Source organism: Apis laboriosa, unplaced genomic scaffold (assembly GCF_014066325.1).
Source record: "Apis laboriosa isolate Shangri-la unplaced genomic scaffold, ASM1406632v1 scaffold14686_cov152, whole genome shotgun sequence".
In the NCBI taxonomy this organism is placed as follows: domain Eukaryota; kingdom Metazoa; phylum Arthropoda; class Insecta; order Hymenoptera; family Apidae; genus Apis; species Apis laboriosa.
Window position 1 is genome coordinate 474,509 of NW_025221692.1, and position 26,757 is coordinate 501,265.

General features: G+C 38.0%; 1 protein-coding gene across 3 annotated transcripts in view; it reads left to right on the plus strand.

Annotated features, from left to right (window-relative positions):
- LOC122710409 overlaps positions 1-26,757 on the plus strand; it is a 209,238-nt gene that overhangs the window by 156,126 nt on the left and 26,355 nt on the right. The window contains exon 5 of one of the 3 annotated variants that reach the window (XR_006345925.1): positions 24,242-24,370. The exons of 1 other annotated variant lie outside the window; for it this stretch is intronic. The gene's annotated coding sequence lies outside the window, so the exon portion shown is untranslated. Of the gene's footprint in view, positions 1-8,615; positions 8,788-24,241; positions 24,371-26,757 lie in introns of those variants that run through there. One more of the 3 variants, XM_043928252.1, reaches the window with a different exon arrangement.

Consider the following 26,757-nt stretch of genomic DNA (forward strand, 5'->3'; position numbering starts at 1 on the left):
ATCGAGTAATATTTCTTTGTCAATCCTAATGATTTGTTATTGCAACAAGATTTTATAACGTGAAATAATCCAACATTTTCGATCGAAGGTTGAAAAGTTGATAAATAATATATCGATCAAAAAATTTTTATTCCATTTAAACACTCGAACGAATTTTAAAAAGGACGGTACTATCGTCGATGATACTCGTCCGATGATAAAACACGCTTACTTTCCCAGGGACGACGTTGAAATCGCACGGATGACTCGTTGTCCCTCATTGAACCGGCCAGCAACCGGTATAAAGACAATTCCCTTCCGGTCGCTGGCCTCCCCTCCCGACGTCTCGAAGATCTTCGCTCCCAACTCCATTCATCTTTGATCTGCGAACGAGAACCAGAGTCTCTCCTCCATTTTTCATTCGACGAATCGTTTTCCGGTCGAGGACAACGAGTTTCAACGATAAAAGTCCCGGAAGATTGTCTAAAAGCCCGGGAGACGAGTCGATTGGCAAAACGGTTGCATCAGCCCTCTTCGCGAGAAAATGAAATTTAAATTCAAAAAGAGGAGGAGCGATTGGAAAATTATAAACGAATGTGAGAAGAACGAAGGATCCTCCCCCACTCTCCCTTTAAACGAGGGCGAAGGAGGGCGCGAAAGGAAAGAAACAACAACAACAAGGAGGGGAAGAGGAGAGTAGTTGAAACGGGTTGATCGAATTTTTCTCAGCACTTTAGTTCATCATCCGCGGGGGGCGCAAACTCGGTGAACAACATTAGCGGAAATGCAATACCCATCTTGATTACAAGAACGGCCGTGGGGCGTTTCCGTGGTGATGCTTCCTCCGTCGGTGCCCTGCCTACGTAATTTCCATACTACGACGAAAACCACCTTCTTCTTCTGTGAGGCCTGTTTCCATCGTTGCGCGGACTTTTCTCTTTATCTTTTCGCCCCTCATCCGTCTCTCTCTTTCTCCCTTCTCTTTCTTCTCCCGTCTCTGTCTCCGTTACACGCATCGTCTACCTCATCCCGACCAATCCTCGTTGCGCTTTCACGCCCTCGGCAGTTTCCTTTCTCCCGTTCCGCTTTCCAATTTATCCCTTTCTGGCTTCGCTTCCCTCTTCCACCTCTCTCTCTCTCTCTCTCTCTTTCTCCCTTATTTCCGAGATATTAAACCGGTTCTCTCGCTTTGATCCGACGGCCTGCCACAACACAATGGCTCGTCGCGTCTTCAGCCCGTAGACAGGGCCGATCTTCGAGTCTTTCTTGTCATCGATTGTTGGCGTTAATCGAGCACCGAATCGCTGATTGTTGGTTAACGGAGGAAGGGAATATTTTGAAGGAAGACGAGATATTCGTTCTTGGAAAGGATAGAGTTGTTTGATATTATCGAATTGTGATGTTTTTTTAATGCTGCGTGCACTTTGAATTCTTTTCTTCCATCGTGTTATTTAGGAATCTTATAAAATTTGAGAAAGTATTCACTTATAGCATCGTGATACGTTTTTTAAATTTTTTTTTTATATAAATTGATCATCGATCAAAAACATAGTGAATACTTTCTTTAATATCCATATATTATATTACAATTACAACGTTCATTTATATCGTTATTCCTTCCAAGAAATAAATCTCGAGCAACCTCCTAAGAGCCTTCTTACAATATACGTGGATTTTCGGATCGAGACGTCCTTATTCAAAGCGACTCGAAGTCGATGGACAGAACAAAAAGGCAGCGACTCAGTAGTATGGTCGTACGTTGGCGCGAGCAAAAACCGAGTCCTCTCTTCCGCGTTGTCTCCACCGCTAGCCCTCAAAGGAGTCAGGTTAAGCTGGCCTGTCTGTCGCGTTGAGCCCCTGGTATTACGTCAAAGCGATCCAAAATGTAAAGTCTCCGATGGGACGGAGGAAAATCGGCGGAGGATACGAGCGGAACGGACGTCGATTAAACCTCGTCACGGAGATGAGGGAGAAACAGCTTTGAAATGGATCCGCTACGATATGTTTATATCAATCTTTCCGTGATTATTGTGCCACAGGAAATTGCGTGTGTTTGGATAGAGAGTACTACTTTGAAGAAAAACTGCAAAACGTGACAGTATATCTTTAAAAATAGAAATAGAAAAATGATTTTGTCACGGAATAATTTATCAAACGAATTATAAATCATAGAAAAATTAGAATCACTGCTCACAATCGGATCGAAAAAAATTGGTTAAAATTTATAAAAGATTCGTTCCCTGATTTCTAAATGATTAATCGAAATATATTTTTTCTTTACATGTATATACGCGCATAGAATGAACACGCTTCAATCGCGTGAAAGCAAAGCAATTCTCGAGAAGCGTTCTCCTCTCTTTTTTCTCGCTCCGCGACGAGATAAGCGGGTCGAGGCTCGTTACGGTCGCCTGGAAAAAAGAAAAGGATCCATTTGTAGCTGAAAGTTAGCGCGAAGGGAGGAGGGGTGAGATCACCGGTTGGAGAGGGCGTCGTTCCATCATCCGGTTCCCGAGGCGTGTGATAAAAGCGTGGCCGTGAAAAGGAGGCCGGGAGGAAAACAAAAGCGGCGGGGGCATAAAAATGTAAGCGAAGTGCGAAGCCATAACGGCGGGATGAGATCTCTCGGCCGACTTCTCCTCCTCGGCGACAAGCCGAAACAATGTCAACCCGGCTGCCGAAAACACGACACAACGCAGGAGAATCGCGCGAGACAAGCGCGAGAAAAGGACGAAAGATGGAAGAGAAAGGCAGAGGTAAATGACAACGGGGTAGGTGGTTAGGGGATGGAAGATGAAGAAAACGAAGCAGAGAGAGGAGGAGGAGGAGGAGGGTTGGTTAAGTCCGTGGTTAGATATTGCGCAGTGGCGCAAACAAAAACCACCCAATCCTCCTCAGTTGGTGTGGAGGCGGCCCTCCTCTCTCTTTCTCTCTTTCGAGAAGAACGAAGAAAAGTCCTCGGCAGCCAGTCAACCCTTGGCTTCGCGTCTGTCGGGGATGAACGCCCGCTATCTTGCCCGCAAAACGTATAAAGTTGGCCGGCAGAAGGCAAGAAGAAACTTAATTCAGCGGAAAATACACAACAGATAAAGGTCTTTTCAGACGTGGGAATAGGAAAAGGCAGAGAAGGGAGGAGGAGGGGAAAGGAGAGGATCGTCGAAACGACTACGTCGCACGTAGATACTTTCTATCTACACTCGCTTCCTCCTCCTCCACCGCTCTTCTCCTCGCCCAGTGTCGTCTAAACGAGGCCGACCAGTGGCTGGCTCTATCGTCCACCGCAACTACTGCTCGCCTTCTTAATGCCCTGCAAATAATCGTAAATACTTTCAACGTCAACCGGCCGCCAGTTTCATCCTCTTTTTAACCATCATCGTTCCATCGCTCTCTCCGAGTGAACCGTATCTTCCACCGTTCCAATTCCTATCACCATCCTCGTACAACATCGAAATAACATCGAGGACCGGTTGAAAAATGCATCGCAAATTTACCGCGGCCGCCTCCTACTGCACCGCCCCACTACACTCCCCGACACTGCCTATAATCCGTTTCTATGGCCGTGGCACACGTCGAGCCAACGGCTATTCACCCGCCATTTACCCTAACGTTCCGTCGAATTGATCGCTTTGCTGCTAAGCTATAGCACGATTTCCCGGCCGCCAACTTTATCGCCTGGGATCGGGCGACGTCTGATCGAGCGTGGCCTTTATCCGTCCCAACGATTCTCGGGATATTTACTTGGCCGTTTAAAAAACTCTTGGTCCGCCGATTTTCGAGCACCGCGAAAGACGAGACGGAACGATTGGGGGGAGGGGAAGTAGCGCGTCGTGAAGAGGCAGCAATTCTCGCTACGACGATCGCGGCTTTTTACGAGGCCGTGCACACGCGAGTTGTGTAACGATTCCGCGTCTCGAGCATCGCTTTTCCTCCTCTATCGCCTCGTAATAAACAATAGGAGGTAGCACAGAAATGGCGCACCGCGATGAGCGTTTTAACTCGAACGATTAACCACTCGAGACGGTGGAATCACGATGAAATTGAGGTGAGGCAGGCAGAAAGGCAGGCGTGTTGAAGATGTTGGCGTGTTACGAGTTTTTAAACCGGACTTTCCCGTGGATGATTCGGAATTTTCATTCGGGGGTTAGATTCTAATTACTATTGCTACTAGGTTGGAAAACTGCGGATGATCGAGATCGACGCTTAATCCCCGGAACATCTCGTGTTTTGGTAACAGAGGAGTGAAAGGCGAAAGGAGGTGGAGGAAATTGAGGGAAATTAGAGACACGTTTTGCGACGAAGTTTCGCAAAACTCGAGGCGCCGGCCAAAAATCTCTCATCAGCTGCATTCACTAACGTTCATCTTGAAAGTTTCGGGGGTTGGGACGTTAATTTAGCCCGGAAATTGCGACTATCTTTGAAACGAGGACGAATTAGAAGTTGGAAGGAGAAATTAGAAGGTATTTAGGAAATCTTTTCCGGAATTTTGTTTTCGAGATAAAGGTTTAGCAGCATTAATTGTGAGATTATCTTCATTTCTCGAGAAGATAGAAAAGAATGGAGTCGTGATGCGAGTTAATTAAACAAACAGATTCCAAGTCCTCGGTTTTCTAATGCAAATTATTAATATTATCAAATACCAGAATGTAATAACGAATGAAATGACAATTGCAAATCATAGTTAATTCAAAACAGTAATAATAATACTACGCTGGAATAAATTTAAACGATATCTCTTTCCGAGTAATTCAAAAATTAATTATTTTGGAAAATCTTGATATTAGAAAATCTTGAAAAAAAATTATTGCAGTACAAATTATCATATATTATCCATATTTCGATGTTACATAAATTATATACAATTTATGTTGCATAATCCACAATGTAAAATTCCTTAAAAAATACTGATATCATCAAGTTATTCAAGAGAAGAACAAACACAAGATTTTCAATTTAAGGAATTCTTAACTCTCTTTCTCTCTTTCTCTCTCTTTAATACAAAAATCTTGTAATACAAATATCCAACGAAGCGTTCGCGATGGTTTGGTAACCGGCAGGGGTTAAACTTACGTGAAATTAATCCAAAGCAAAAGTAAGATGAAGACAGAGAAAGAGAGAGAGAGATTCCAAAACGAGTTGTTATACCATGGATGAATATTGTTGCTCATGTGAATGCACTAAATAAATTACGACGTTTCAGAAACAGCCGTGGAACATAATTTAATCACATTCCGCGGAAGTGAATATGAAGGTAAGCCCCAAATAATTTAATTAAACGCTAAACACGCAGATGTAACACGGCGAAACGCAGGAACCGGTGCACACGCGTCATTGTGCCCTCCTCGCGAGCACGAGCGAGCGATTGTATCCCAAACGACGCCTCCTCGACCGAATATATCCTCCGCGAATTTCGGGGAACAATTAACCTCCGGCACATCTTTGTTCTTTCGTTGGCTGTTCCAAGGTATTGCCTTGGTTCTTTCACGAGGAAATTTTACATACGTATTATTTGCATACCTGATGGTTTAACGATATTTTAAATACTGCGTTGTGTGCTTTTATAAAAGTGCTTTAAACTTTTAGGAATGGAATAAACCGTTGGAGAGTTGAATCGGGAAAAATTTTTAATTAAGATCGGAGAGGAAGGGGGACAATGTTTTGCGAGAAAAATATTATGTTCGCGAATGATAATAAAATATTTTCGAATTAATTATTGTATATTTTTGGGATGAATGAGAAAAAAGAGGATTGAATTAAAGAAAAATTAATAATATCAGGAGGAGGGCAAAGTTTTTTTGTGAAATAAGACAGGAGCGAATTTTAAAGTTTAAAGTAACAACCGTTGCGTAACAATAATATCCAAGAAAAGTTAAAAAACATACATTTAAACAAAAATAAAAATCCAGTTTCAACAACGCGAGATCCCCTCAGGGTATTTTCAACTTCGAAGTAACAATAATGTCCAAGAAACTTACAAAATACGTACATAAAAGCCAAACGAAACCACGGTAATACGGAAATTTCTCGAAATTTCCTTTTTTTTTTTTTATCTCTGAAAAACTCACGGGGACTGGAAAACTTTGCTCTCCATCATCCCTAAAAATAAAACCCTTGGAAAAGTTGGAAACGAGCAACATGGTGAACGATTATTACCGCGTATCATCAGTGATGAAAAGGCACGACCCGTCATTTTTCAACCGTTCAGACCGATATATAAATTAACGAGGATACTCGAGACAAACCGGCCAATAAGGGAAACTCCCCGTCACGATCGTGGAACACATACCGAACGCTTCAATTTCATTCGACCCTCCCCTGTCCGACTTCAAAAGCTTTCGCATTTTACATCACGCGGAACGGTGCCGCATCGCATTACGTCTTCCTTTCTGCCGCGTTCACAACGAGATCAAACGGAACGGCTGGAATTTCGATCGTGCCTCGAGAATCTACGAGAGAAAGGGAGAGAGGGGAGTTTTTTCATGGCATTTATTCGCAAAAATGGGGTGACCTCGGGTTTCGAGTGGCTCAGGAAATTACCTGGTGGTATCGCCAATAAAAGTATCCGCGATACTTTATATCCTCCTCTTCCGGGGGATAGATCGACGAGATGCGATCGACGAGAGTCGTGCATCTTTGTGCAACGTTTATCGACATTTATCGATCGTTATAATCGAAAAACACAAGCGCAAAGAGACGTGGTATTTCGAGCGTTGCTCCATATTCCGCCGTACGTCTAACTCCGGATGTAAACAACGATGTGCATCTATCGATTGACGATTCTAGGAATGTGTTAATCCGCTGTCCGCCAATCTGTTCCGAATAGACAGACGTAACATAAACATAACCGAATCGAGAATACAAGATAGAGATAGACATCGTATATTAAACGTTATTATAGTAAATTCGTGTTCTCGAATGAAATATGTTATAAGGAAGAGGAAAAAATGGGTCGACAATGAGGCACGATGAATCGAAATAAATGGTGGAGTTTGATGTAATAATGTTTCACTGGTTGGTTATTTTTATTAAACGCTTGAAAAAGGCTCGATATGCAAATTTTGGGGAAAAATTTGTCCTTGATACGATGTTGAAGAGGAATGATGATGATGATGATGATGATGATGATGGTTGTGGTCGGTGTGGACGAAACATTATATCGTTCCCCTGCCTCGTAGAAACGCGCTTTTCCGCGCGTGCACTCGCGTTTATTCGCACAAAGGAGGAACGATATATACACGCATCCCCGACGAGATCAAAGTCGAGACAGAATTTTGCTCCGGGGGTCTTTAACTCGAAGTTACGCGGGGATCGAAGAGGCCGCATTGTACATACATAGGAATTTCGGGATAAATGGGGAAGGAAGATGGGAAGGAGACAAGAGTTGAAAATATTTTTGTTGTAAGGAATGAATTCATAATTCGATCGACTTGTGAATTTTCTGTAAAAAGATATTTTATGTCAAAGCATGACTATTAAAATTTTAATAGAAATAAATTTTAATAGAAAAGAATTTTTGGAGTAATCGAAATGAACAAAAGAAGAGGAAGGGATATTTATTGAAAATATTTTTAATAACATAACAACGTTAAATTCGAACGATGTAACATACATTTATAGTGTAACTAACAATGCCTTTAGCAAGCTTCCTGTAGTAATTTTGAAATTTGCTACAACGTTGAAAAGTGACGTGGCTTTGAAATGACTCGAACACGGGCCATTATGGAGATATAATGAAGCAATTTTTAAATTTACAACAATTGCGGAAAAGCGTTCTACTCTAGCCTTTGTGTGAAAGCTGACTCTTGAAAATCGCTGAAGTGACTCCACATTCGGAGAGAATTCTATTTAAAATTGTCAACACGGTAGCAAAGGGTATGCATTGAGATCTTCCTGACAATCTCAAAACATCTTGGAGCAAGATTCCATTCTCAAGCGTTACTCGATACAATTTCATTGTATACGAAGATACAAGAAATATATATATATATATAAAAATACAATTTTTCAAAATGAAAAGTGAACAAAATGTTCTCTTCGAATTTATAGAATTCTGTATCTCGCCAACGTTACGACTGACCCATGTATAATTCGATTTCCGGATTATTTGTATTTAACAAAAGTCCATTTTCCTCGCGAATATTCCGTGTTGAACGTTGCATCCGTGCTAATTTTCATCAGCACTGTTGCGAAGCAATTGCGCGACTGCTACTACTGCAACTGACACAAAGGCGAAAATAACAGTAACAAAGACAACTGTTAATGCGACTCGAGCTTGCGAAAATTCGCGCCTTTGAAATCCGATTTATTAGGCGAGTATTATCCGTGATAATCGAGTAAAAATTAGAGGAAATGACGAACGAAGATTTCAGTATAAATAAGCGTATTTTTTAATGAAAATAATGGCACGTGGTACAAAGTGAAAGAATAGCATAGGTGTAACGGTATAACGGTATAAGAAAGAGAGAGAGAGAGAGGAGAGAGAGAACGAAATTATTAGCGTAATTTATGGGTCACAACGGTGCGCGAAATTGAACGTGCCACGGGACCCTGTGCTCGCTATAATTAGCGAGCCAGAAATAGGAGAGGCCATCAATGTTCTTACGGCCATTTGCCGCTAATGCAATGTTACCTATGTATATAAGACGCTGTCGGGGAAAGAGAGGAAGAAAGAGAGGGAGAGAGAGAGAGAGAAGTTCGATCACGCTGCGATCGTTTACGCTCGAGAAAGTAAACTTTTCTCCAATGATGAAAAGCTGTTGGATCTAATGGTTGGTCGCACGCCGGTGAAGCCAAGCTTTATCATCGATACCACGTTGTCACGATTGATCTTCAAAGGCGGATGGACGATGATACCGTGTGGTGAGTTATATATATATATCTATCTATCTGCTGATAAACTAAAGATCTATTAACGAAATTTCCGATATCATCAAGCTCGCAGAAAAACGCTTTGAAAATAACGTATGGGAAAAGAATTCTTTTTTTTTTTTTTTTTTTTTATTAAAATTTCATTTTCTCGCATAAATTTGTCTTTTACGCGAGTATTTTTCTTCTTTCAATTATTATCTCGTTTCTATTTAATTCTATAATACGATTTATTCTTGAAAAATATATTTTGTTCGATATAAATAATTCGATGCGAGAAAAGAATATAGATATACGAATAATATATTGAAGAGAATTAATTCTCTTTGTTTAGCTCAAATTTGAACCTTTTCTAACGAATTAATAGACTCGTTATTGGCAGATTAATTATCCCGAAAATAATTGTCACAGAGAATACGAACGATATATTACCCAATTTACTTTGATCGAATATCGAAAATTCGATAGAATTTCTGATAGTAATCCGAATTCGATATTTCACGCTCTCGTTACTTTCTTTTTTCTCCCTTTTCCACGAAAAATTTCGCTCGCAACTCATTCTTTTGAGAAATTCTTGAAACTATCGAGGCATCGATTCTCTGTTCTTCCTTCGAGCCATAAAGAGATAATACCATCTCTTTCGAGGCGAAAGGTATTTATTCAACGAGCCCCGGCACAATGGCGGCCGCTGTATTACCGGGGTTAAGCGACCCCCCTCCTTCCATCCAGGGTTAAGAAATCTTCGACGACCCTTCTTTTTTTTTTCTTTTCTTTTTCTTTTTCACCTCGCCTCTCCCAATTGAGATCACAGTTGATCTATTTTAATGGCGCACTTCTCGCCCGAGACACTCTCGAATCGTCGTCGAAAAGAGATGCTAAAAGACGGTAAAATTGAGAAGGGGCTGAGAAAGGCCGGAAACACGTGAACCCACCCACGGTTATTTCTCGGAGATGGCATCCACCCTAAAACGCAGGTCAGGGTTCTTCGGAACCGGGACCCCTGGCTGAAGAAACGTTGGCGCCAAAGCTGTTCCGTGGGGTCGTGTAAATTGAAAGGGTAGGTTTTTGAGGGTTTGCGACGTTTATGGGGATAATTAAGAGGGGGGGCTTTGATTTAAAGATACTCTTTATATTCAAGGGAAGCGTGAGAATATTAGTATCGCTTATAAGTAGCGTTATAATATCGATATTTCGTTCGATAAAATATATTATAATTTAAAAAGGCAATTTTCAAGATTAATTGGAAGATTGCTCTCTCTCTCTCTCTCTTTCTCTCTCTCTTTCTCTCTCTCTTGGTACATATCTTAATCGATTTTGAATGCGATGTGCGAAAAAAATGTAAAATAAATTCGATTCTACCAGAGACCAGAGTTACCATTCTCGAGATCAAATATGTCCAATTACAATGCAACTGTTTAAAGAAACTCGTACATCCTAAATTCACCGCCACAATGAAAGACAGAAAAAAAGAAAGGGGAGGGAAGGAAAAAAAAGAATGTATATAAAAGAAACTCGAACGCGACGTCGAAAGTTCGCCCATGTCCGCGTGAATTCTTAAAATCTCACGGCTCCTCGGGGTGCTCTCGAAAGGACGGCACTGCACCGGTAAAGAAGAAAAGGGGTGGCAAAGGCTTGGAGGGGGCGGAGGAGACGGTGATGATGGTGGTGGTGGTGGTGCGTGCGTGTACGTGCGTCGTCAATGTGCTACGCCTCGAGGCAGGCCATTAGACGGCGACAATGCGCACCCTTTTCCCCGACTTTTATACGTATTTCCGCCATTACTGCGCATTCTATGTCGCAATAAATTCTTTCTCCGTCGCATTAAAATTCTTGAAGGGCATTCTGAATACTTGTGCGCGCCGATATTGATGTCCCTCGGTGGGAACAAAACGGCTGCTGCTCTCTCCCCCCTCCCGTATTCCTCTTCTTCTATCGTCCCGTATTGGCGTCACCGTTTCGAAATCCGCTATCCGCCTCTATGCCCTCCCTCTCGAATTGTGCCACCCTCCACTGTTCTACTCGCCACTCGAAAGCCACGTTTCGAAAAAAGAGCGCGAGCAGAAGAGTGGCGGAGCCATTAGCAGGTACAACGTTAACTTTCGCTCCCGTCAAATGTTACGTAGTATACGAAGCTGTCTCGTCTCTACCCCTCGTCTCTCGCTCCGTCAGACGTTTGTCCAACGCGATGTTCCAAGCCTCTGACAAAAAGAAAGAGAGAGAGAGAGGAAGAGAGAAAAAAAGAGAGAGCACGCGTCGATTGTGGGATAAACTGCACGCTGAATTTCTAACGCGACGACTAGCCGCGGAAACACAGTTGGAGAGGAGGCTGGTTGGTTCTTTGTAAGCGAGGGACGTTCCGTGGAACCCGCTTTTGTCACGAGAACGTGACGAATTTCGGGTAAAAGCCTCCCTATTCGAGAATTGGCGTGCTCCGTGCACCTGACTGGCTACCTTTTACGCGGATTTGTTGCCGTAAGAGCTGGTAATCCTCGCTGTTGATGTAAATGGGATTGGGCTTTTCGCGATTATTCGTGTAATTTTCGAGGTGGCCGATGATGTTTTTGAATTTATGACGCGCCAACCACGTTTGTACACGGCGACGTGACGGGCATGAAGGCTCGGAATAATTGTCGAAGCATCGTTGTTCGGACAAACAATTGCCAGCATGTAATATGCGAACAATGGAATCTCGTGTATAATTTTTTTCAAGATTCTTCAACGAGCTCGTTCCTTTCCTCGTCTCGCGTCCGTACTACTCGCATGAAAAAAATTATATTGACAAAATATGTTGACAAAATATTATTATATCTGAGAGAAATTGATCAGCATCGGATATATTCATATTAATTATATCTATTTTAATAGAAATGCGCTCGTTTAATAGCAACAATTCGACACGACGAGACGTAGCATCGTTTCGCCAATTGAACGTTTCGTTAATTTTAAGATTCGGTGGAACGGATTTTGGATCGATATTTTGTTGATATCTCGATATTTAAACGGAACGAACGATGGTCCAATTAAGCCAAGAATAATCCCAGTTTCCTATAAACGGAAATATATCGGCATCCTCCGCGGAAATTGCACGTGACTCATTCCGTTTATCCGGTTATTTAAACCGTGTTTGTTCAAACCCGACCCACCCCTTCTCGAAAACTGTTAACGTCTCTGGAATACAAAGCAGACTTACTCGTGATAGAAGATAGAACAACAACGGGCGGAAGTGGCAATGTACAGCAACTAATCTTCCCCGAAAACAATCTACCTCTAATTTCATTCGCTCTAAAAAGCAAACGTTTTACGAGTAGAGCGTGTAATTCTACGATGATTCGATTACGTGAAGAAGAAAAAATAATAATAATATATTTATCGATTAAAAATTTTTCAACAATAATTAAAAGACTAAAAGGTATAGGAGGCAGAGATATAATCGAAATTCCAACGTTGTTCCATCAATTAGATAACTGGGAGACGATTTAAGAATATAAGCTTAGAATCGAAGCGCTATTTACATCGCGGGTGTGTCTCGGTCTTAGACTAGAAAAGAAGGCGACGCGCTTTGCATACCGATCGTACCACGTTTCGTCTCGTTTCGAGGAAGATTGCCCGTGAAACTCGCAAGGGACGAACTCACGTGTTCGATTGAATAAATTTCTTTGATGACCATCGAACGAGCAGATGTAATTTCGAACTCTTCAACGGATCAAAATTGTCGATATATCTCAAGAATTCATAGAATTAAACGTGTTGCATAAAATTATTTCGATAAACGTTCGATCTTGGAGTAAACTTTTTTAAATTAAAAATTATTACAATTTACATTTGGATCGATGAATGATTTCTCATAAAAATTAGAGGAAGATACGTTTAAATATTGTTTCGTTTATTATTCCAATCGTTCTTGAAACCAAATGCTCCGTTATTCATCGGAGTATCGAGTATCTCGTCAGAGTGACAAAACCATCGGTAGATCGAACACTTTTGTCAATTATTTCGCAAAACCACTCGACTGCCATGCCATTATCACTCGTCATAATTTTTCGAGCACCTCCTGTAAACAAATTGCATTTGAAAAAAAAATAATTTCTATCTACGAAACAGATAAGTATCTATTTTTCTCCTCGTTCCAAAATGAACGTTTCCTTGTTCCATCCATAAGGTGCTGGATGAAACGAATTCCAATACCAATTTATTTAATAAATTACACGAAATATTATTTCGACGTGATTCACGCAGTCGACGAAAAACTTTATTCAATACAATATCCACAATGGTGAAAAAATAATCATCAACTCTCAAGAATTTCAGATATATTCGCTCCCTTACACTCCAATAATTCAATAACCTCTCTTCATTTTGACAGATTATATTCGAAAAATATAGAATCGTGCACTCGATCAGACTTCCTGAGATAATTTCAATCAATATTTTTCTTTGGAAAAACTTTAACACAGAACATAGTACACGCATTACACCACATCGAATATTCTAACTTAACCATTGACATCTCTTTAAAAGAGAGAATCGCGGCTCGTTTCGTCGCATAATAATTTACTCGACCACTTTTATCGCGACCGACGCTTTCCTTTGTAAGCCGCCATTGACCACGAAACAACGATAAAAATGGGCTGGCCGGTTCCATCAGCGTCTGGAAGGATAAATATTGAAGCAGCAGCAGTAGCAGCCGGGTAAGGGGTACACAAAGGATCAAAGGAAAGGAAAAGTCGAGGGAAGAAGGAGGAAACGGTCGGTGGCTGCAAAGTCCGTGCTCGATTAAGTGGAGCTCTCTTCGTTACTGTCAGCCGTAATTAACAATGTACATCCGGGACGCTTAGAAGATAAATGGTAAAAGATTATCCCTAATTATACCGATCCCCTCCACCCCCTGTACACCTCTTTCTTATCCCAGTCGAAGTTTCATGCAAATTCGAGTTTAATTAAATATCGATTGACGCGACCGAACTGGTTTCTTCTAATAACACCGGAAGACAAAGTTTCGAACGTGGAGAACGGCTAATGAGATTCGAAGTCGTTCTTTCTTTTCTTTTTTTTTTTTTTTTATATACCTTTTACTTCAACTCTTACTTCCACTCAGTCCATTGAACGGTAGTTTTTCTTAAAAGTGTATACAATCGAACTTGAATTTCTCGTTACTCGAAAATCTCGATAATTTTCCTTCCATTTTATGTTTTTCCGCAAAAAGTTGTTGTAAATTTCTCGTGAAAGTTGAATTATTTACCAGAATTCGGAGAATTACAACTCGAAGGGATCAGACTTATTCTTTATTTCAACTGTTATAATTATTCTGAATGTCCAAAGATAAAAAGTGACTCGTGAACTTTTCTTTTCTCGATGAGATATTAATTTTCACGTCCCTCTTTTTCGAAAATTCAAGCTGTCTTGAGAATTACCAAAAGTTCAAGTGTATACTATAAGCATATAGAGGATACATAGAGGGATATAGAGGAGAGGAAGGAAAAGGAACGATCGCCTCGAGGCTAATTGATTGGGGTCAAGGCAGAAGGGGATGGATTCGATGTGTAAGGAGTAATTGGACGCGATGAAACGCCGAAAAACTTTGAATGCCGCGTTTCTTTTTTTCAGATCTATACCTACGTCCTGTGTATAGAGAGGGGGGAGTATTCTATGAATTCAAGGGGGATGCTTTCATCTCATAATTACAGCTTCCTTTGCGGATCCTTGACCCCGTATGTAAATAAGCAGAGTCGAAACCAACCCCTAGGCTGCTATTTCATTTCAGAAATAATCACGCCATTATATTTTATACCTGTCGGTCATCTTACCCTCTCCTTCCATCAAGTTATTATTACACATTCAAAACAGGTTCATCGTGTTTAAAATCGATCGTGTTTTATCGAAATAATTTTAATTGCGACAAATAATTTTATAAAAAAAAAAAATAATTAAAGTAATTAAAATATTCCTGCATTATTGCAGGAATTATCATAAGGGAAATGAACGAATTACAATTTTTTTATTATTCAAATTACGACCGCTTCTTTTAACAACGGGACACGTTGTACATGTTTCGTTTACATAATTTTTAAATTTTCTATCTCGCGTATAATCGTATATATTATTTCGTTGTCCACTCACGAAAAATCGTTCGATCGGAAAATGAGAAAAAAAATAAGGTCAACGAACTCGACCTCGCCCCACATACGTATCGAAGTTAAAATTTCACGCGGCCATTAAACAGCCTGTTACGAATTCCAACGCGTGTGGCCATTTTAATTTTCATGGAAAATATAATTGCTGTCCGACTGGTTCTCCAGGATCAGCTGAATTTACAGCCGGCCAAGTTGCCGGAAAATTGGCCCCGCCATATGCTGTTATTCGCACGCAGCGAAAAATATCTGTTGCGGCTTTCCAATAAAAGTGCGATCGCGCGCGGGAACGAGAGGATGGAAAAAAAAGAAGGGAGCAAGATAAAAATAAAATAAAAGGAAAGAGAGAAAGAGAAAAAAAAGAAAGAGGAGAGGGGGGGTGTTACGATGAAACGGGTGAAAACGCGATATTCGTTTAATTGTTGCGAACGAAACAGCATGCATAGTGAATTATTGTTCGTAAACAATGGACAACAAATTACATTTCGCGCAATATATTTCTCTAAAATCGTTCTACTTTGAGAATAAAAAATATGGAAAAGAAAGGAAAAGTGAAATGTCGAGATATGTAAATTATTTTTCGATATATAAAATTATTGAAGTGTATATTAGATTGTTGCAGTGTGAAACGACCGAATTTGAAAATAATATTAATCAAAATTTGATTGGGAGAATTTCAATACAATTGATCAATTGAAAAACAAGGTTCGAATTATTACAATTTAATAATCTTCGATTGATCGTTGTTAATAACTCTGTTTATATTTGCCAATTTTAATGCTCCTCGCCGAGTGTAAATTATTTCTTTAAATATAACCTTTTTGGAAGTTTTATTAATTTTGCCAGTGATTTTTTTTTTTTTTTTTAACGTTACGAATGAATTTTAAATCTGTGTAAAACGATCATTTATACCACGATATTGAAACACATTGTATGAAAGCGTATACAATAAGTACAATTTACTTTTTTTTACTATAAGACAATTGACAAAACGTAACAATTCAAATTGTATTCCGCGAGCTTTCAATCGCAACAAACACTACGTATTTAACAATGAATTTAATTACTAAACTTTTCATTAAGCTTTACACAACAGTAGAATAAATATCATAGATTTAAAATTATTTTTTTTTGAAGCCAGATAAAATATATTTCAACTTTAACCAACATTACCTATATAGAAATAAAATATCGGTCGATCGATAGTGTTTTAATTCCTTCGTTACGTTGTCCATCATCGTGATAGACATTTACATACACCTTTCTATCGCCGTTGTCAAAACTACTTTTCTATAATTATAATCCACGAAATAGTACGAGAGGGCAAAAAAAAGGGGGGGGAGGCAGTAAAAATCGAAGAGAGAATTTAAACTCGATATCCCGTTTACAATTTTCTGCCGCGAAAAAAAAATAGAACGAACAAGAGAAAAAGAGAAAGAGAGAGAAGAGAGAAAAGGATACATTTTCAAATCAGCCGAGACTAAAAGCGCTCCCCTATTTTCGCTCCTCGACGAAACGCCTTCGATAACAAACCGAGGGGGAGAGGAAAGGCCGAAAACGAGCCACGGACCGTCCAACCACCCTTCTTTTTTTTTTTTTTTCGTCTCCAACCCTCGTTTCCTCCCTTCACGGGAGCGCCGCGTAATACCTGTTTCCAATCATGGAATTCAATACGGACTCGGGCGCTCGCGTATCCGCGCATCTCATATGCAATATCGGATTAATTTACATTCCCGGGGCATTCGTCGATCGGTGAAAAAAATAAACGGAATGAAAAAGCAATCTTCACGCGACAATGCCGACGGCTGGCCATGTGTCAGCTTTCTGATTGCCCGTTGACTTGGAAAATCAACTGTACAAATTGTCACGATTAATGCACGGTGGTGGACATTGATCGCGGATATAGAAATATTTCATGTATTACGCGGTTTAATATTGTTTTTTTTTTATTAATGTAATTATTACAATTAATATTATGAATAATGAATATTTATGAAACTTTAAAACTTCGAAAATGATTAATGGAATTCTGGTCGATGGACGAAAGATTAATGGATACATGTTGTTTTTATAAATTCGTTTTTCTCCATACGATTTTTGATTTTCGAGATATCGTGTAATTATTTTTTTTAATCTTTATTACATAAATTTCTCACTTCGTTCAGATCTATCCTCCAGACAATTGTAACATGGAGGAAGAATGTAGAATGCACTTCCAAGAGAAAATATAAGTCGCGAACTTATTCTTAATCTTTGTACTTTTTCAACCCTTTATATATCTCGATATCGAAATAAAAAAAAAAAAAAAGTGATTTCAATAGCACGGTTTTTTTTTATTTTTTAAGCGGATTTTTGATAACAATGACGTTTAGAGTTTTATATAAATATATTGAATATATATATACGTATTGATACGACTCGTATATTTATGTGCGAATTCGGTGTCATTCAGCGCGATCGATTTTGTTTTCGTCTTTTCCCCTTTTAAGCCGTCGTACGACACGACTCGCTCTCAGTATAACGAAGGCATCGGCACGATCCACATCTACGTAACATAGTTTATTCCTATTTTCTTTATTAAAATATCTTCCTTTTTTATCGTATATNATAATAATAATAATAATAATAATAATATTAATATTATATACGTATACGTATTATTCAACATAATTTAATATAAAAAGTTTAAAAAATTTTATCGATAATTCTTTCGAATTTGTTATTTATTAAATGTTCGATCATATACAAACGTTCGAACAAAATATATTAGATATAATCTGGATAATTTACGTTGATTAGATTGCTCCAGAACTAATTGCGGGAAAAACAAACTGTAAGCCATCAATATGTACATAAATCGTTGTGCACGTTATAGGTACGTCATTTACATTGCGACGCGATATCTTTGATCTCGTTAATCAACGGTGTACTCGCGCAAACATCGAACGAACTTCTGAAACCCCTGCTATTTTAATCGAGCCACGCACGTTCCGCTCCAATTCGATCTCGAGCTCGTGTGTAATTATCTTCATAACTGTTTACTTACTTACACGAATCAATCGCGAATAAGTCATCCTTCGATTAATTTAAATAAAAAAATCTAATTAATTTCAAGTTGAATAAATCAAAAGATTTACTCGTTATTGTTCTCCCATGATCATCGTGATCCAACTGTTGGAGAACAAAAGCAAATTATCACGAATATTATTAATTCGCTATATTAATAGAGAAAATAGGATATAGGAGGAAAATCAGGTTACACAAATCCGCTTAAATTTTAATCGAATCGTCAAATCGTGCTGTTTGAAACTCTTCAATTTCAAAAAAAAGAAAATAAATAAATAAGTACCTTTTTTAATAAAAATGTTAATACATTAAATCACGTTCACTCGTTTAAATAAAATATACGAATCTCGAAAAAATCTCTTTGCACAAATCTCTCTTCGATTCTAATCCATTTAGCTATCCGATTTTCAGTGACAAAGCGGAAAAGTCCATCGACCATAGTTCATCGTCTGTCGAAGAACAAAAGCGAATTACTGCTATACAATTCATTAGTAGATATATTAATAGAGAAAACATAGAGAGAGAGAGAGAGAGAGAGAGAGAGAGAGAGATAACGAGGAAAATCGGTCGCGATCGACGTCCCCTCGTTAACTCGATTGAAAAGATCCCTTTTCACCACCAATCTCCCCCTCTCTATTTTACCATTTCTCGGTAATCAGCGACCGGTCGTTTTTAATCGACGCACGTTCGCCAATTAAACATTAAAATGTGCCGCAATTTCCGATGCTTCCTGTTTATTATCTCGTCCGTGTTCCTTTATATTTATCTCGATCCCGCGGCTGATTGTTTTTAGTGGGAACGGGGCGATTAACTCGCGTCAACGAGTCGTTTATTTCGTTACAGTTTGTGATATTTCGAAGAAAACCAACCGTGCATTGTGCATTAACTCTCGAGTTTCCACGAAGATTATATCGAAGCTCTTTCGTACGGATTCTCGTATTTTAAAATGCGATCCATTTTAAATTGAGGAATGGATACGGAAAAGATTATGTGTTAAAGTAAAATTTAATAATGTTTAAATATTTTTTTTTTCTAATAATTTTGTACACACCTTTATTGATTTTGAATACGAATTGCTTAATTCGAGAGATGGAAATGGAAAAGGTTTCATTATTTTTTTTTTTTTTTTTTTTTTTTTTTTTTTTATTACAATTTATCGAAGATTATAATAATTTTATATGATTAGTATTTGATTGTTAATCGATTTTTCTATCACTAAATATCAAACGTTTGTGAAAAAAAAATATTTCAGGAGGATATCGAACTAATTTGTATAATGTAAATGAAAGAAAATGTAAAACGAAAGGATAGAGAATACGCGCTATTATTGGTTGCAGCAAATATAACGCAAAATATAACTCGCGCAACCTATCCGATCATGTAAATAACGTGATCAAGTTTTCGAAAATACAATATATCCGTACACGTATATCCTGAATCTGATAACTGATGTAAAATACCCGTAAAATACGAATTTTAACAATTTCGAGATACCGCGGAATCTACAACACGAAATACCAACAAAAGTGAACGAGAATTTTCGAAATGCATTATTCCACATTATGATATTATTCTCTCGTCGTTGAATCACTAGCCTCTCGTATCGTGTTAACGCATTAATCCATACTTTTATATATTCGCCAACAACAAAAGCCGCAAATACAAAAAAAATTTCCACGGCATTAAAAAAATTACAATTCAATTACGAAATTGGCCAGTAAAAAAGAACCACACGCATTATAGAGTACAGAGTAATAATAGTCCCCCCTAAAAAATGACAACAACGAGAGATCGTTTCCGTTAAATGTCTGATATGAGGAAGACGTTCAAGTACCACGTCTACTTATATCCGCTACATTATTCCTTTAAACGTGGAATGTAACAATGGTTTCTGAATACCGTCAAGATGGCTCGAGTGGCTCGCTGCCCAATTATAATAGAGGCTCGAGTGGCCCGCCTATAAATAATTAAACGGCACAATACCACCACGGTTAAAAAGACCAAATCCTGTTTTCCACGATAAACCTCCACGTCCGCTACGTCGGTAATCCTCGTCGTGCTTCACGTTTCTGTTTAAAATATCACCGCAATTAGCGATACCGTGTCCCGATAAATAATACCCGCGACTTCGAGTGCGCTAAATTGCCTTTCGATCGATGAATTTCATTATATCGCATAATTTCCATGCCACGGTTACAATGGTGAAAGAGAGAGAGAAGGGGAAAGGGGGAGGATGGTTGTCCTCCTACGCTCGCGTTACAGCTATGTCTGTATCTATAGGAAGAGAGATATTTCTAAAGTGTGTAATTGCCGGGACGATTATCGAGGCCGATTGTCTAAAGCAATCTATATATATATATAGATAGATCTCTCTGAAGAGCGATTACGAAACCGGAAGAAGCTAGCGAACGATGGTGACACGACAATGGATTTCCAAACTCGTTTTATTCGTTTGTTAGTCAAATGAATTCATTATTGATCAAAAAAGAGAGTATAATTTGAGAGAGAAGTGAATGAATCGACTGGCCATTATAGATTTCTATAAAAAAGCGTTTCCATAATGTAAAAAAGGAAAATGTAATATTGAGAAATAAAGATAGTTAACGAGCAAAAATAAAATATTGAAAATAAAATTTCGATAAATGATTGAATGAAGAAAGAAGCTCGATCGAGAATTATTACATTTTGGAAAACAGAAGGAAAAAAAGAATTATTACATTTTGGAAACTTTTGTTGAAGAAACTTTTATTCCAAATAGGAAATATACCGGAAACTATATACGTATTCTTGCCCCTTCTTTTTTCATCATCAACCTTCTTTTTTCGCCGCTCCTTCCTTATCCATTACCGTTTTCCCCGGAAACGCGAAACTGGGTCCCGGTGGCTACGTAGCATAAACTACATTTTCGTTCCTTATTTACATGATCGTGGACCTCTTTATCTCTCTCCACTCTCCATTTCGTATTCTCTCGAGATAACATTGATTAAGACGAAATTTTGATATACCGTTGAATCGATACGATTTCTTTATCATTGGAAGGGGTGAGAGGAGGGAGGATATGGACAAAGGACGAATTTATATGAATCGAATAAAACAATGTTTCGAAATAAAAAGGAACGTGCACGAGTGTCTCTTTTGGAAGGAATGAAGCGAATTTTTCAAAGAATCCTTGGTATCAGGTCAAAAGATCCTGGTATTCTTTGGTCGAAAATGTTGTTTATTACGAAATTCTGAGAAAGTTTCTGGAAATCTTCATCAAATACAATGGAATGTTATATAGTGTATGTTATGCAAACTGATCGTTCCTCGCCAAGTATTCGTGGAAAAGTAGAACGTTCGGATAACAAGAGACGGTTTTCGAAATCTACTTCGTCATTACACGATAAAACTCCCCATAGAAGGAAAATCAATCAAATTGGAGGAAAAGTTCTCTCCTCGTTGAAAAGTTGCAAGTTTTCAACTCGGAGAAGCTCACTCAGTAAATATCGACCAGGATTGTATCGCAAGCGTGGAAATTATATTTGCAACATTATAATTGCCGTCGACTTCTTTGGAAACTTGTTCCCAGATATCCAAAGAACACTCGGAAACTCCGTGGAAACTCTTCGCGGAAAGAGAAATCTGAAAGCGGAGTCAAGCGGCTTAAGAAGAAATTAGCCGGTGTTCACGCTGAAACGAGCCAAACTGGGGCAGAAAATTTGTCACCGAGGTGAAAATCGGGAAATTACTGCTTTACTACACGCTGAATTACAAGAATTTCCCCGAAACGAAACAATGAACCTTCAGTAAACCAAAGTTTCGCAGAAACAACCCTTACACCCTATATTTCACGTACTATTAACCGTGCTTCTAAAATTACTTTCGCAAAATCATTTCGTTAAGAAACTCAATTTCCCAATTTCTAATTGCTCGCTCCTTAATTAGATGCGAACATTTTAAATTTTCAAGGGTTTCTTTTTCAAAAAAATTAAAATTTCAAATGATTACGCTAATTTATCCATTCATGAAAAATTAAAATAAATCAAAAGAATGCGTATGATTACGCAAAAAAACGTAAAATATCCAAAATAAAATTGTGATATATATATCAATTCTATCATAACAATAAGTATCTATCATAACAATTGTTACAAGTAATAATACAAGATAATATACAAATATAACGAGAAATATATATACATATATAATTTACTTTAAAATATCCACTCTTGAACTACTATAAACATTGAAACATGTCTTCCATTTCTATTTCTAAATTTGCATAAAAGTTCTACAGTTCTTCTTTCGAACTTTAATCTATCATTTTCGTCATTTCGTCCACTACAGCATATAAACAATAGTTTCAAGAAGAATGCGCGAATTCTATCGTTTCTGAGAGCGATACGTTCTCCCTACTCTCATTACTCGTTACGTCTTCTGATATAATTCTCCCGAATAACCGGAAACAGCGTTGACGCTCGCGCGCACGCTCGTCGACAGTCGCTCTTAAGCGGACTGCGATTGTCATGGATGTTTCACGGATCTGGTACATACGTTCCGCTCGATTCCCGCGTTACATATATATATATATATGTATATATATATATATGTATATATATACACATATATATATATATATATATATATATATAGGAGGCCGCGTTAACACGCGAACAATCAGGTGTACACGAAATTTACACGGGTGCGCTTAATGTGGCCGAGCGAGAGGAAACCAGCGTGAAAAGCTGTTTGCCAAGCCCCATTGTCGTAGACATGGGAGCACGCGCGCACGTTAAATATTACGTGTGCACATGCACGCTATGGCACAGGTGTAACGTGCACCAATCAGAAGAGCGCGGATAGACGATGTTTCCGGGCAGCTGCTCCCCCCACGGGGAGCACAGTTTCCGCTCGTGGAAAAGAAAATCGTGGATCGCGAAGATTGGTGTCTTCTTTCGGTGGAAATCGAGGAAAGGAAAGGGGTGAGGGTGAGGATAGAGTTGGATGTAATTTTGAAATTTAATGCATGGAATGAATGGAAATATTAAGGAAGAAATGTATATATGATTGGATGATGAGCATTGTAAAGTTTGATGAAAGTTTGAAGATATTAGAAAGGATTAGAACAGTGCAGATTAACACGAGATAAATTTATGAGGATTGGTATCTTCTTTTTTTGTAAGGGAACGCGTAATAAATTTAAATTTGGAGAAGAAAGATAAAAAGGATGAATGATTGGGATTTTGAAGTTTGATAAAGTTTGGAAGTATTAGAAAGAATGATATCGTGTTCAAGGAGAAGTGTAGATAACATGAGATGAATTTATGAAGATGAAAAAGTACAGCTTTTTTGAAATTGGAAGAGAAATTGGTATGGAAAGAATGAATTGTGAAAATTAGACCTAAGTAATTTTGAAAGTGAAATTTTGAGATTTGACAAGGGAACATATAATATTTGATTCAAGAAGAAAGATGGAATAGTGAATGATAAGATGACGAAGTTATAAACCGAGATTTTAAAGTTTGATGAAGTTTGGAGATATTAGAAAGATTCCATTATGTTGATTAGTGTTCCAGTGGAAATTTAGATAATATGAAAATGAATTTATGAAAATTGGCGTCTTTCGTTGAAAATTAGAAGAGAATTCAGGGGTCAGACAGATAAAGGTGACTTCGAAGAGTTTCGCGGTTTCGAAAGTGTTACGGAGGTTCAATGACCGTGATTCTGTTCTAATGGAATTGTAGATAGAATGAATTCTCAAAGATTGCTTTCTTTCGTTGGAAATTGGAAGAGGATTGTGAAAGAAGGGAGGAAAAAAGTGAAGTGGAGTCGAGAAAAAGGGTCAATGGTAGGAGGATGATGAAGATAATTTTGAAAGTAGGATTTTGAAGTTTGAGATATTATATATTGACGAAGCTTAGAGGTATTATAAAGATATCTTGATGATGTTGAAAATACTTTTGAAAATTTATGTTCCGATATCCGCAAGATAAGATGAAATAAATTTATGAAGATTTGTATCTACTTTCGTTGAAGTTATTTAATAACGATCTAGTTTGAAACTAGAACTTAAAAAACAGGCTATTTTTGTATTGAAAAATAAAAGAAAATTCCGATACTTAATTAATTAGAGACGTGATTAAAAAGAATTATACGGATACGTCAAAGTTTGTCCACTCACAAAAGAAAAAGCCGATATATGAAATGTATATTTTCCACGTTTGTTTCAGATAGAACGAAAGAATTCCCCGATGAACGATGGAATTAAATCGTAATTGGATGAAAGTCCTTTTGTAGCGGCCATCATCATCGGTCTCTCTTGATATCTCCACCTCTTCGTCTGGCTCTTCGCGATTCTGGCAAGTAAATTGCATTAATTAAAGCATATTCGAAACATACACGAACGTTCTAATGAACTGAATCCAGGTAATTAATCGTAACGATACATTGTTATTCGCGACAGACACGGAAGCCACCGTGTAATTCTTATACCTTTGCGATCGAAATCGGATCGCAACGGCCCAACCGAAGTTAATTAGTGTCATTAACGAGAGAAAGCGTTAACGAGACGTTCTTTCGTATCTGCGGTCAAAAATCGGCGAAATATCAAGTTCGATGAATCGAATCGAATATCGAGAACGATATTTCCAAATAGCAATTGTTTTCAATCGAAAAAAAAAAGCAGTTTTGACTATAAATGAAAGATAGAACGAACACTTCTAAAATATCTTTTACAAATTATCGCAATTTTTTTATCCTAATCGGGAAGCCATAAATCGCAAAATCTTCAAAAAGATTTTAATTCTTTTTGCTCTTCAAAATATCAAGAGATCTTGAAAAATAGCTGGCACGAACTACACACTTTTTCAATTGATAAAACGAGAAGAAAAAAATTCCAATTCGAAGTCCACAAAGGAAATATCGAAATCCATGAGAATCTCTTGAGAAGGCGCGATGCGACCCAATTGAAAGTGTTTTAATTTCGAAACGTTTCCTCGCGCAGGGAGGGAGGGGTGGGTGGGCCATCGAGCACGCCATTATGATAGTCCAATTACGAGATATTACCCCTTAGAGTTGAAGTGTTTGAGGAGTGGTGGCCGTAGTGGCGGCGGTAGTTCAATAGGCACTCGAGCAGGAGCTTGAAGACCCTTTCACCGTTCGAGCCCTGTCCGATCGTAAGTTATGAAACGCTGAATTTCCTAATTAATTCATCCCTTTCGACTCACGCCGATAAAATGGACGTTCGACTCCCCCAATTTCTTTGACCGTTCCACTCGAAATCGATCTTTAACGAGAAACAATCGAGAAAGCGAACGATGGTGCAAAAATCTTTATTGGATTTCGTTTAACGGAACGATCGAGAACACGCAACATTGAGTGTTAAACTTGTTTCGAGGATAGTTACACGTAGGAAGAGGCATTGAGGAAGTTATAGAATTAAAATCTTTAACGAATAACATCTTCGATTTATTTTCAAAGTATTTACTTTGACATTTATATATATATATAATAATCTCTGATTAACTTGGAATCTTAAGCAATTGGAATTTCAAATGCATACGTGACGAGAGAATAAGAATGGGAACAATCTTTAATTTTATTTATGTAAAAGATATATAATTAGAATTTTTATATTTCTTATATGAAGAAACAGAAATGAAATTTATAATTATAATATATAATTAGTAGAATTAATTAAACGAGGGAAAGGAATTTTCTTGATACGCTCGCTCTTACATGAAAAATTGATAAAAAAGATGTGAGATTGAAAGAAGTAAGGGTGTATGTTCTGTTATACGTATGACGTAACTTATTTTCTATGAAAAAGAATTTTTAATAAATTATTGCAGGTATAACCCGCTCGCTCTCGATTTATCCGAGCTACCTGGCTCTCTGATTAAAGGTCGTCACACACCATTTAATAGCACGACACGTGAACGACATCAGCATCGACATATTCATATTATTACATATATTTTAATAGAAACACGTCCATTTAAACAGCGCAGCATCGATAGCTGCATGAATGTTTTGCATGTATATTGACGTATAAGCGGAATGTATAACGAAAAGTTAATAGAATTAGTTTACCGCTATTTTTGTATCATGTAAATCGTGGTTAAATATGTATTGATATCAATTCAATATGTATGTCATACGTTTAGCGTTCATTAAATAATGACGATGCATCACGATGCATGGACCATTGATCGCTTGTTTTGACATTATGCTATTAAACTAAACCGATCAATTTTGTCGAAATAAATCGTATAATTCTCAAAAAATTGAACATTAATATATAAAATATAAAAGAATAAAAATTTGATGTTTCGTTTTCAAATAGAATAGAACTTGAAAATTCCCGATTATGAGATTAGTTTTCAAGAATGATCAATTTTGCCTATTTTTACAAGTAACGTATTAATAAATTAATTCGGATGTTCAATCAGGAAACGTTTGATTTCAATTCGACAAATTTTCAAACAAACGATTTAAAACAAAAGCTCGCATGAAAAATTTAATTTTTCTTTTCCAATCAATGTTTCTTTTCTCTCTCTCTCTTTTTTTCCACGAAGTAATTTTTCAAATATGATGGAGCGAATTTTTCGAAAAGTGAAGTTCATTACTTCTAAGCGACCGGCCAAGAACTTCGATACCGATATATATAGTTCCTATGTCTTCCTACGCGACATCTTTAATATCACGTCTCTCTGATATCTCTTAAGTTGAATTTTAACGAAGAATT